General features: G+C 32.4%; 2 pseudogenes; one reads left to right on the forward strand and one right to left on the reverse strand.

Moving 5' to 3' along the window:
• Positions 1-698: 698 nt before the first annotated feature.
• Positions 699-1,544, reverse strand: LOC108660727 (adenylate isopentenyltransferase 3, chloroplastic pseudogene; annotated as a pseudogene).
• A 7,139-nt stretch (positions 1,545-8,683) lies between these two features.
• LOC148764339 (uncharacterized) lies at positions 8,684-9,616 on the forward strand (annotated as a pseudogene).
• Positions 9,617-13,885: the final 4,269 nt, after the last annotated feature.

Consider the following 13,885-nt stretch of genomic DNA (forward strand, 5'->3'; position numbering starts at 1 on the left):
CAAAAAATAATAATCCTTGTTTGCCTTGTACATCTTGTTGGAGTGTCCATCTTCCATCTATCTTTTTGCTTTGTCAGATTTTTCTAATTTTTGTTGGCTTCACTGCTCTAATCTTTTCCACATCATATACAAAGTCTATACTCCGCTAATTAATATTGTCGATTTTTTTTTTTTGTCAGCTCAAACTTTTAACTTTTTGTGCAAAGGTTGTGAAATTAGAATGATGAATATTTGCCTTGGATAATAAAGACTGCTTCTAAAAATTACTTTCCTACGCAGTCAATGGTCAAATATTATTAAAAAAGGTAAGGGCAAATGTGATTAAAATCGTATTAACCGTCTTAAGTCAGTTAATCGATTAATTCGATTAATGGATAAAATCAGTTAATTTGGTTAAAATATGTATGCAAGTCGTTATCAATTAATAGTATTTTTTAACCAACTTAACCGATTCTTCATATAAACCCTAAATGAAAGTCTTACATTTTTAAGAGATAAATAAACACTACTACAATTTTGCAAATGGAGATAGCCACTCTTAATTAAATTTAATATAAATAGAATAGGAGAATATATAAACCGTTCTCTTATTCGAACCATGCATAGAACATAAAAATTGTTTATTATAAAAAGAAATGTCTGTAGAATTTATATCCCGAAAGATAACTTATATATTAATTAGAGAAATCCTCTATTTCCTACTTTAGAAAGTCACCCACTATTTCGAGACTTTTCTTCAACACCACATCCTTCCAAGTATCCTCAGCATCTTTCCCATGTTTCTCATGCACAGATGTGGCGTCAATTCTGTGCATTTTCCATCCAAGCTCGTCCCTCAGCCGTTGGATCTTTCGGAGCTGAGAATCTACCAATTTTCTGGTGTTGATTTTAATCTCTTCAAAAGCATTAGCGAGGATCTTTGTCTTGATAGCCTCATCAACCTTGATGTTGTTCTCAACTAAAAAGTAGTTCTCCATTTCTGGAGCCCCAATTGCTCGCTTAATTCCCCGGGTATAGTCAGCTCCGGGAACAAATACCGCTCGAACTTCCTCCACTAGGCCATTCATTACCATCTCGTCCACTCGTTTTCCTACCCGTTCGTACAAAACAGGTAAGGAAGCATCCACCCAAATAAAGCAGCAATCAAAATACTCTCGAAACTTAATACTTGGATCCTCAACAAGCTTCTCTAAGTAGGAGTTTGATCCACCGGCAATGATGGGGATATGACCATTCTTCAAAATTGTATCAATGGCTTTCAGCACATGATGGCAGAAGTCACCAACAGTAAAATCTTCTTCAGGATCCACAATCCCTATCAAGTGATGTGGCACACCACGAGACTCTTCCTCGGTGACTTTGTTTGTTATAATATCTAGCCCTTTGAAAACTTGGATCTTGTCCGAGTTAATGACTTCCCCATGGAACTTAGTTGCAAGGTCAATTGAGAGTTTGGATTTTCCTGTTGCTGTTGCACCCATTACAAAGATAACCTTATTCTTCACATTTTGGTGTTGAGCAGAAGTAGAACCAATGGTGTTCATAGTTATTTGGCTGACATAAGAGTTGAAGAAGGCTATATTTAACAAACAATAAATTTTGTATAAAATGTAAATACAAATGATCACACAACATGTAACTTGCATATAAAACTATGAATGTTTGTGTACTTCAATTAGTCTTTTAAGTACTTAAGATAAAAATGTTGTAAAATTTTTTTTGCTCAGCAAAAATATTGTAAATTTGTTCATACATTAGTTCAAAATTTTTAAGTAGTTATGATAAAAATGACAATAATTAAAGAAACTTAATGGCGAATAATTAATTATTATTGTTTCAAAAAGTCTAGGGAAAAACACTATGAAAAATCAACAGTTTTGAGATGCAATATATAATACAAGCTATAACACTCAATTAAATACGTGCAACTTGTAAAATGTTTAAACTGTATAAGAGATATATAAAGTTTAAGATTGAATTTACTTTGAATTTACGATTAACTTAAAATCATTCAATTTGCTTTGTATAATATTAAAATGCTAAGAGAACCAGCATAATAACCATCAGACTTTTAATCACCAAAACATTGAAACAATGAGTAGAACCACCCAATACCAATGTTAAACTCAACATAAGCCACAATAATCATCTTCAACCAAGCAAGCACAAAAGTAAACACTACCTACAGCCATTCATGCTTCTCTAATTTTGTTTTCTTCATCGACAATCATGCTACAAGAATTTTCCTTATAAAATCTTGTTCTTAGTCCAAAAAATTTATGTGTAATTAAAATTAATCTTAAACAGAAAAAAGAAGAGAACTGAAAAAAAATATACGCAATCTCAAATTGCCAGGCACTCAGACTGACGATTTTCATGTAGTGATTTGAAAGTTTTCTAGTCAATAAATCATAGCTGATTTTGAATGATTACACAAGAAGTTTAGGCATGAATTATGCATTCAAACTAACCTGCTAGATTCAAACTTTCACCTTTCGCTTTTTGACTTGTTGTCTTTTCTTCTCCTTCCCGAGCTCTGCACCAATTATTTGAATAACCATATTATACCTTTCATTCTATGCATTTACAAATTCAAAGGTAAACAAATCAATGGAATGGTGAACAAATCCAAGGAAATCAATTTGTATACTGATCCTAAAAACAAAAATTTTGTAGGAGAATAGGAACAAAATCATCCCTTACGTAAAACTGAGAGTGATCACATGGACATGACATTTTTTTAAAAAATTACTAAAGGAGTTGAGATAATAAAATGAAGGATCTAATCATCCTCCTTGAAGCAATTCAAACATATCTAGAGTAAAATGGAAGGAATGATTCATGTTATTTGTGAATTTGTGAAGCTATTCTATCATATTCAAACACTAACAAACCTGAAGAAGCAAGTTTCAGTACAGGAGAGACTGACCTGAACTGTGAACAATCAAGAATACGAAGAGATATAGATCTATAGTGTGAATATGTATATATAGGCCTACAAACCATTTCTCTACATTCTTGCCAACAAATTACCATAAAAGCAAAGAGCTCTAGAAGGAACCCTCATCAAAAAATAAATAAAAGTGATTTTTACATTTTCCTCTTTCTTCCAAATGTAATAGTTTTTTATTTTTTTTAAATTTTGAAGAGCAAAAAACTCCCTTCAAAGTTCATGTTTCTTGAAACAAAAGTGAGAATTTTATTGAGAATCATAATTCCAGATCATCTTTTATATATACATTAATGCTAGCCATTCTAAGTTAATTTCCAATTCGTAATATGTGCTTCCCAAGATAATCAAGCCAAATCTTTGCCACATCATTACATAACGTTGGCAGAACCTACCAAATATGTTGATTCTATCACCAACAAATATACACCTCATATCAAATAAATATGTAACGTATACCATATTTTTCCTCTAATTTGCAGTCTTGATACATGAATGTTAATCTTGTGAAAAAAGAAATATGGGATATTGGATTTTGTGAGAAATCGAAGAGATTTTTATTTTTGGATTTTACAATTTCATCATTTTAGAAACTCACCCACTATTTCTAAACTTTTCTTCAGCTCCTCCTTCCTTGTATGCTTAACATCTTTCCTGCATTTTTTATGCACAAATGTAGCATCAATTTTGTGAACTTTCCATCCAAGTTCATCTCTAAACTGTTGAATCTTTTAAAGTTAAGAGTTTACCAACTTCCGAGTGTTGGTTTTGATCTCTTCAATAACATTTTTGAGGATGTTGCTTTTCGTAGCCTCGCCAAACACTTAGTTTTTTCTCAATCAAAAAATAGTTCTCCATCTTTGGATCCCTAATCGACGTGCTTTCCTACCCATTCGTAACAGGTAAAGAGGCATCCATCCAAATAAAGCAACAATCAAGATTTTCATGGAACTTAACATTTGGATCCTCCATGGGCTTCTCTAAATAGGAATTTCAGCCGCAAACAATGATTACGATGTTGCCATTTCTAGTTAAAAAAATTTAGAAAGAGAGAGGCAGAGAGAGAGTTAAAGAGAGATAGGAGGCAGAGAAGGAAAAGAAGACAAGGATTTGAATTTTTGGTGTTGTAGCTCGAGAACTTAGCTGGTTGTCCTCTTGTTTAAATAGGTTACAAAATCTGTTATACAAGGAAACTTTATGCAACGGTAGGGAGAGTGACTATAGGGTCAAAGTTGTGACTGAATGGTGTATCAATTCTTAGTGAGACTGTTTGCTACTTTTAGTTTTGAAGGAATGAACTTGCCTTTGAGAGATCCTTTAAGGCCACCTTTTTACGAACAAAGTGATAGCCAACCTCTGTCTGTTTTGTTCAAGTATGAAACATAGGATTAATAGTGATTTGAGTAGGAAATATGTTGTCTCATAAGAATAAGGCTTGGTGAGCCATATAGAGACGAAGATCACGCAATAGGTAGGTTAGCCATATGAGTTTTGTTGCAATTGAGGCTAAAGCTTGATATTCAACTTCAGGACTAGATCGAATTATTATGAATTACTTCTTAGAACTCCAAGAAATACAATTACTACCAAGAAATGTGCAAAAGCCAATTCTAGATTGTTGTGTGGAAGGACATCCAGCCCAACCTGCATCCGAATAAACTCAAATAAGTAATGGATTTTGAGATATTAGTTGAATAACAAATTATACAGTGCTCTTAACATATCTAACAATTCTTTGAATAAGTTGAAAGTAATATTTAAAGGGTGAATGCATAAATTGAGAGACATAATTAGCACTAAAAGTAATATATGATCTGGTTAATATTAACTATAGTAAGCTATCAATAATGCTTCAATAGAGATGTTGATCTTCAAAAGGTTCAGTGGTGGGGAAAAGATTTTTGGATGGTAATGAGGTAGAAATTTGGTTTACCATCGAGCACTTGAACTTTGTCAAGAAGTTCAGTAGCATATTTGGTTTGACTGAGAAAAAAATCCTTGGGAAACTTATGAACTTTGATACCAAGAAAGTAATGAATGAATCCAAGATCTTTCGTAGAAAAGTCTTTGGTTAATGTTTGAATAAGAGTTTAAAAAGGCTTTTCTTATTTTCGCTGCTTCAAGATGGGTTACTACTCATGGTCTGATTATTGAAAGTGATTCAACCACTGCTATTAAATGGATAAAGGATCCTGCTTCGGCTCCTTGGAGGCTGAGAAATCAGGTTCTTCATTTACTTTCTCTGGCTAGCAAAGTTAATCAATGGGATATTCAACACATTCTTAGATCTGAGAATTCTATTGCTGATTCCCTTGCCAAAGCTGGAGTTGAAAGAGTTGATGATCTGCTGAATGTTCATCCTGTTGAAAATAATTTTGAGTTGTCTACTTTTTGATCTTGTTGGCTTCGTTTCTTCGGACTTTTGTGGATGATTGCTGATTTTTGTTGCCTTGAGTTTTGTTTTCTGCTGCTTACTCCTTTGGGCTGCTTTTTGTGTTGGAGCTGTTGTCTCTTTTTTCCCGACTGAGTTTTTTGTTTCTTTTGTTATGCTGTGCCTTCTCTCATCATCTTTTCCTTAGGTTGTCCTGTTCATGGTCATTTGTTCTCATTCGGGGTTGGGTAGTTTTACAGAGTGTCTTTGTAATTTGGACTTGCTCTTCATGTGGGACCTTGTCTTCTTATCTTTGGAAGAGTGGTCCTGCATGTTTATGGTTTCTATTCAATAATATTTTCTTATCTTTCAAAAAAAAAATGTTTGAATAAGGGCATGCAAGGACTTTGTATCCCCACCGATGAGAAGCGTCTCATCGGCATATACAAATAGATAGATGATGTTGTGTTTATTGTGTTTAATATAGGTGAGGACTCTGTAATATTACAAGAGAAACCAATTGATAAAGGAATAAACTAAAATGATCACACTAGGCACGTCGAGCTTGGTAGAGACCATATAATGCCTCTTTTAGTTTGCAAACATTGAGTCTACTAATATCTTGAAATTTAGATGCTCAAGGTAAATAGGTTTAGAGGTGATGGCATGGAAGGCATTCTTTACATCTAATTGTTTAATGTCCCAATTATGTGTTAAAGCAGTCGTAAGAACAACCCTCATAGTAGCATGTTTAATGGTAGGAAAAAAAGGTCTTTGAAAAGTCTAAGTCCTGCACTTGGGAGTATGCTTTTGCTACCAACCGAGCCTTCAATTTTTTTAATGTGCCATCTGACTTGAGTTTTGTTTTGTAAACTCATTTACTTCCAATGACATTCATATCGGATGTTCATGAAACAAGCTCCAAAGTGTCATTGGCATGAAGTGCTCCAATGTCTTTTTGGATTATAGCTAGTCATCTTGCATGTTGAAGGGCAGTTTTGAGTGTTTTAGGTTCATGGGGTATGTGAGTTGTGAATGTGTATGCTAGATATGCATATTTGGGGTTTGGTTTGACAATGTCGCTCCTAGATCTAGTAGTTATAATATGTGAATTTATTTGAGTTGATGCTGAAAGCTAAGTTATAAGTGATAAAGGTGCACTAGCCTTTGACAATGCAAGGAGAACATTAGTTTGTGTTGTTGAGGAAGATGGTAGTGGATTTAATGATCTTGTTGTCGTTAATAAATTGTGAGCAAATGGTGGGAACGTTGATGCTGGAATGAAAGTTGCTGAAATTCAGGATTAAGTTGATCTAAGTGACTGTAAGGGTAGAAAAATGTTGTTGTATATGATATAATTACTTTTATTTAAAAATTAAGTATATTCAAAGTTTTGAAACATATTAAGAATTTTTTTAAAAAAAGTTTAAATTTTTTTATGTATATTAGAAATTATTCCTCATATAGTCTAAACAAGACAGTTCCTTTATTGTTTGTTATTGTTCCCATTTTTGCTGCGTTTTTAAGTTGTAAAATAGTTATTCTTCCTTTCTCAATTGTTTAAACACCTATTTATTCACATCTAATAGTTTGTTAGAACATTGAAAAGCTAAATATATGTGTGCATGCATCCATGTAGTTCTTAGTCACAAAAATATTGATCCCAAATACATACATGCGTATGTATTATCACTATATATATAGTTTATTACAAATAGTAGTACCTCTACCTTGAATTAATTATCCGTATATATGAATTTTTTTATCTAATTAAACTGTATATCTTTGACCATTCAAGTTTATATTTAAAAATATTTTAATTTAATTGTAAAAATCGATTAAAAATAGTAATAATCAGGTGCAATGCCATATACGAATAATAATATCTTAAAAAAGGCTTCACTCAGCTTTTTTTTTTTCTGTCAACATTTATTTTCATAAATATCATTATTTAATTGTTTGAATATTTCAGTAATTTTCAAATTTTCATTTTTAAGAAGGGTGGTTCTAGACCTTAATTATTTAAAATCATGTAATAATAGTGATGATGCAATGTGATAGCTATATAATTATGAGAAAGATGAACAACATCTTGCACTAATCACAATTACAAGTTACACCAAAAAAGAAAAGGAAAAGAAAAGCTCAAGTTTTATGGGCTAGACAAATTCTGCTAAGTAATTAAGGTTGCAATTGGGCCTCAATGCGGAGAGATAAGTCTTTGGGTCGGACACATGCGGTGGAATTCTCAATGCAATTGCCATGTGAACATTTATTTCCTTGAACAATTTTATTAATCTCACAACCGTTATGTCAAAACAAGTCAGTGGTCTTGTGGGCTTGAGACTCCCTGCGGCATACAGAATCAGTTTTGGTGTAAGAAATTTGTACAATTGCTACGAGCAGTCACTCAAAAAGCAATTAGTGGCTTCTTAATTTAGAAGGACACAAAAAACTAAGGCATAATATACAAAAAAATCTTTAAATTATTTTAAAAAATTAAATAAGTCTTTATATTTTTATAATGTTCAATAAATTTTTATCTTTTTATTTTGAACAAAATAAATCTTTATATTTTTTATTTTGAATTAAATAAACTCTTATAATTAACACTTGATTTAGTCAAAATATTATTTATTATTATATGTCACGTGTGCTTATGTGGTATGCTAAAATATTATAATCGATTATGATGTAATTTGTTGATATATCATAATTAATGATGACATGACATACTAAATTGATATAATAATATAATCATATATTTTTCACTCTTTACATCAATTTTAACCTAAAATAAAAGTGTAAAAGTTTGATTAAATATTTCTAGACTATTTTTAGACTTATCTTCAGCACCTCTTCTTTCCATGTAACGTCTGCATTTTTTTGGCATTCCTCATGCACAAATATAACATTAATTCTATGCATTTCCCGTCCAAGCTCATTTCTTAACCATTAGATCTTTTGTAAGTTGAGAATCTACCGATTTTAATCTCTCCGATAGCATCAGCGAGTGTCTTGCTTTTTGTAGGCTTATCAACATTTGTATTATTTTCAGCCACGAAGTAGTTCTTCATTTCCGGAGCCCGATAACCCTCCTATTTCCCCAAGCATAGTCTGTCTCGGGGATAAACATTGCTTGAAGCTTACAAGACTTTTCCTTAGTTACTTTGAGGATAATAATCTCCAGCCCTTTAAAGAAAAACTTGAATATTTTCTGAGTTGATGATTTTGCCATGAAAATGAGTTGTACGGTCCATCAAAAGTTTGGATTTTTCCTGTTGCTGTTGCATCCATCACAAAGAGAACCTTATTCTTGTGTAGTTTAAGTGATTACACAAGAGGTTGAAGTATGAATTAATTATGATAAGGAAATGGTTGCTTCTCAAAAGTCAGTGAAGCCAAACAAAAATGATTCTCGCATGGAGGAGACCCTTAAGACAAATTCCAAGAGAAAGCATACCCAAAGTAAAGAAAAAGCATTTGATTCTATAGAATATGGTGAGAATCTGGTTGGCTTAAAGGTGAAGGTCTGGTGGGTCAAAGGTCGTGCTTTCTATAAAGGTGTTATTCATACATTTGATCCTGTTTAAACGAAGCACAAGGTGCACTATAATGATGGTGATGAAGAAATTTTAAATCTTAAAAGAGAAAACTGGGAGCTTATTGAAGAGGAGTCTGGGTCAGATGAGGAAGAAGCAGCTGATCATCCAAGTCTTGATGGTTCATCTAAATGCCTCAAAAAAAGAAAGCAAAATCATCTGGTCAACCAGCAAAGAAAATTAAGATGGATGATTCAACAAAATAGGGTGAAGGAGCTTCGTTTGGAAAACCCAAGGGTGCTGCCACAGAGTGTCGTTGCAAAACAAAGGAAGATAGTATAGTGGATGGCAAATCCAAAGATGGCTCCAAGAGTGTCTGTAAATCAGAGAATGACATTGCTACTAAAGCCAAGGATCATACCCCCAAAAGTGGTAGACCATTAGGTGACATTGCTTTAAAAGTAGGCAACGAATCCAAGAATGAGAACAATGATGACGCACCCAAGTCTACCAAATCCAAAGATGATGGTAGTGTTACACCAAAAGCTCCACCAAGTCAAAGCAAGGCACTTCAAAGGCAGCCAAGTCCAAGCAAGAAACCCCTAAGATTTCCTCTAATTCTAAGGGTAAACTTCTGAAAAATCTAATAATGATAATGGTCCTGGTAAGTCAAAATTTGGTTCATCAAAGGTGAAATACTGTGAAAGCATGAAAAAGAACTCGACTGATTTAGCAAAGGCTTTGAAAAGTTGACCCGATGGAAGAAGTTGGAAAGATATTTGTTACCGACGCTGACTATACTCGACGAAGTAGGGGGGCTATTGAGGCTCTAGAGACGAAGACCTACTTTAAATGTTGATGAGGCTACAAAAAGCAAGAGGCTCACTGATGCTTTTAAAGAGATTAATATCACCACTCCAAAGCTGGTGGATTCTCAACTTAAAATATCCGACGCCTAATGTATGGGGTTGATGGGAAATGCATGGAAGTAGATGCTACATCTATGCACGAGAAATATGGGAAGGAAGATGAGGATACATGGAAGGAGGAAATGTTGAAGAAAAGTCTAGAAATAAGGGGTGATCTGATGAGAAACGAAGAATTTCTCCTCTATATATAACTAGTTTTTTGTCTTACATGCATGCTCCACGTGATTTAATACTTTAATTACTCTTTTATATTTTAAAATTTTGATTATAAAATCAAATAATTTATTGGACATTAAATATAGAACAGTAATCATAAATATAAATAAATAACTTTAATTTATTGAAGAAATTTCAACATTAAATTTTTTTCTCTCCATGTTCTCGTAATGATCCAATTAAACTCATTACCTAAATAAGAATTTCCAGTTTAGTAAACGAGTTATGTTTAAGATTATTGAGAATCAATATTGAAGATCATCTTTTATATATACGACAATGTTAGCCATTGTAAATTAGTTTCAATTTTGTGATATATGCTTCCCATGATAATCTTGCGAAATATCATTCAAATATATTTGATTCAATCAACAAGAAATATACACCTCATATCAAACAGAACGTAACGTTTAGTTAATTAAATACCATATTTTTCTCTAATTATATACCATATGTAATGGAAAAATCTCTCTCCTAATTTGCATTTTTTTATACTTGCCATATCTACACTTGTACAATTTCTAATATAGACACTTCAATTTGCCATAGCGATTTTTCATCCATATAGTTTACTTTATTTTATTTTTATTTACATTATATTATTAGATCAAGCTAGATCTAAACCCAATTAAAATTGAGCCATTTTGAACTTTTGAAATTCAAAATCAATCTGGTTTGATTTTAAATTGGACTCCTTTTTTAACCTTTAAAGCTCAAATGCCCTTAAACTAAAAAAATCAAAATTTTTTAAAAAATAAAAAATAAAAAATTGAATTAAAAAAAATCAGAAAAAAGGTGTCTGGCATACTACCATGGCAAATCCCTAGGTGGCTAGTGTCACTTTTTGTTTTTTTTGGTACATGGCAGGTTTACACTTGTATAATTTCTAAGAAATCTAATTAAGGTAGATTTAGATATTAAAAATTTGTAACTTGTGGTCATCATAATGCATAGATATAGTATTCTTTTATATTGTAACTGTTGATAAATAGTATTCCTTAATTATCTAGTTTAATTTTGTAGGAAATATATTTTTTCTCCTTTCTATTCACCATTTAAAAGATAATAATACATGTTTGCATTATACATCTTGCTAGAGTTTGTCCACTTATCTAATCATCTTCCTTGAAGCAATTCAAACATAACTAGAGTAAAATGGAAGGAATGATTCATTTTATTTTTGACTTTGTGGAGCTATTCTTTCATATACAAACACCTTAAAAACCTTGAAGAAGCAAGTTTCAGTATATGGTGATATTGACTTGAACTGTGAACAATAAAAAATACGAAGAGATATAGATCTACAGTCTGAATAGAGATCTACATACCATTTCTATACATTCTTGTCGACAAATTACAACAAAGAGCTCTAGAAGGAAGCCTTATCAAAGAAATAAATAATCGTGATTTTTACATTACCCTCTTTCTGCCAAGTGTACTAGTTCTTTTTTTCAAAATTTTGAAGAGCAAAAAACTCCCTTCAAAGTTCATGTTGGAAACAAAAGTGAGATTTTTATTGAGAATCATGATTCTAGATCATCTTTTATATATACATTAATGCTAGCCATTCTAAGTTAATTTCAATTCTTATTATATGCTTCCCAAGATAATATAGTAAAATCATTGCCACATCATTACATAATGTTCCTAGAACCTACCAAATATGTTGATTCTATTACCAAAACATATACACCTCATATCAAACATATATGTAACGTATACCATATTTTGCCTCTAATTTACACTCTTGATACATGAATGTTAATCTTGTAAAAAAAGCAATACTGGATATTGGATTTTGTGAGAACTTTAAGAGATTTCTATTTTTGGATTTTACAATTACATCATTTTAGAAACTCACCCACTATATCTAAACTTTTCTTCATCTCCTCATTCCTTGTATCCTCAATAACTTTCCCACATTTTTCATGCACAAATGTTGCATCTATTTTGTGCATTTTCCATCCAAGTTTTATATTTTAATATAATAAATATGTTGTCACAAAAAAAATAAGGTTGGTTGAGCCATATAGAGATGAAGATCACGCAATAGGTGGGATAGCCAGGTGAGTTTGCTAATAGTAAGGATAAGGCTTGATATTTAGCTTCAGCACTAACTCGAGCTATTATGGATTGCTTCTTGGAAGTCCAAGAATGAAATTACCACCAATAAATGTGCAAAAGCCAATTTTGGATCGTTGTGTGGAAGGCCGTCTAGGCCAACCTACATCTGAATAAACACAAATAATGAAGGGATTTTGAGATATTAGTCGAATACCATATGATATAGTTGATGGGTTTGGCTATGGATGGCATACTCAAAATACGCAGCGGAAAGAAAATTAAAACCTTTATAACTAAACAACAAAACATGCCGCCACCCATGGATCACCTTGGTGATATTTAACACATAAAAGCACAAAATAAATTATTGTTTAGAAAGTTACCTTGTCATGTAATTTCGTAATCACGATGACACTTTTTGAAGCAATCCCACGAACACCACAAAGAGCAAAAACCCTAGCCAATCAAGTGCTTGGCCTCCAATGGTAGTACACATGATTGCACTTGAACCTTCAACAAAGGAAGGAGTTTTTAACTATTTGTCCTTTTCTTCTTTTTCACAATCTTAGTTGAACCTTTCTCGAAAATTGCTTCATAAGTAATTTTCTCTTTCACACAAAGGGAGTGGTGGCAAAGAAAGAAAACGTTTCTCTTTTTCTGACAAAAACTATGTTTTCTTCAATTGTGAAAAACTCTCATAAGGAAAAATAGTTAAAATGTAACTTATATAGTTAGGTTAAAATAACTTCAAATTTGCAATTAAGCCCTCAATATTATAACACATTATAATATTGGGCCTATTACTTAATTAAGCTCTTTTAATTAAGTCCTTGGAAATTAAAATCAAAATTAATTTCCTTTATATTTTGCAATCAAGGCCTTATAGTTATAACTATTTATAATTATGCCAAAAACTTAATTAAACTTTTTTAATTAAGTTTATAGAAGTTAATTACCTAGCATGTGATTTAAGTCTAACTTAAATCGTCACTTTTTCAATTTAATTCAAATGCAATCATTGTGTGTGACCCATTAGGTTCCCAACATGTTGGCAATGGAGTTAATTAATGACTTAATTGATTAATATAAATTTTAATCAATTAGTTTATAATCAATTTCATAGACCAAGATTGACATCTAGCAATGCATCATGGCCACCCAATTGTTGGGAGAGTCAAAGGGTTCTTTGACAACCTTTTAGTGTACAATCTATCAGTGTAATTCATTCCCTCATCATATATCCCGGAGATGATAAGAGCTTGGTACAGTGTCTACTCTTATTGACCTCTATATTTGTTCCTACAATTATAGCATTAGCTTTTATAGAGAGTTATGAAACCTTTTTCATAATCTCCATGTTGCCTTGGCCAAGGACTTCAATAAGCTAATGTTAACCAAGAATTGATACGATATGTCCTCTAAAACACTTGAGGTAATGATTCCTATCTTAACCACTCATTTGCCTTCACATGCTTCATACTATAAACAAAAGCATCCTGTTTTGGCATCCTTGGTTAGGCACCCATAGGGATGAAATCAAAGCATAGCACTCCACACATAAGACAACCTGGTGTCTCAAGTTTAGGGAGTATTTACACAACTGACACATGAGAAGTGTTGCATAGACATTAGAGTGTATTACCAAATGCACTTCTCATGGCGGGTCATGTTCAGTGAACTTGCTCTCCTAGGCAAACACCTATATTCTAGTTTCGAGTATCTCTATACTTCAATCTATGAGATTGATTGCTTACTTCCAAAGTAAGGAACATAGAATATACCAGTCTCTAAGCATCATTAATGTCCAATCTCA

This window comes from Theobroma cacao, chromosome 2, assembly GCF_053813885.1.
Source record: "Theobroma cacao isolate CCN51 chromosome 2, ASM5381388v1, whole genome shotgun sequence".
Classification (NCBI taxonomy): Eukaryota; Viridiplantae; Streptophyta; class Magnoliopsida; order Malvales; family Malvaceae; genus Theobroma; species Theobroma cacao.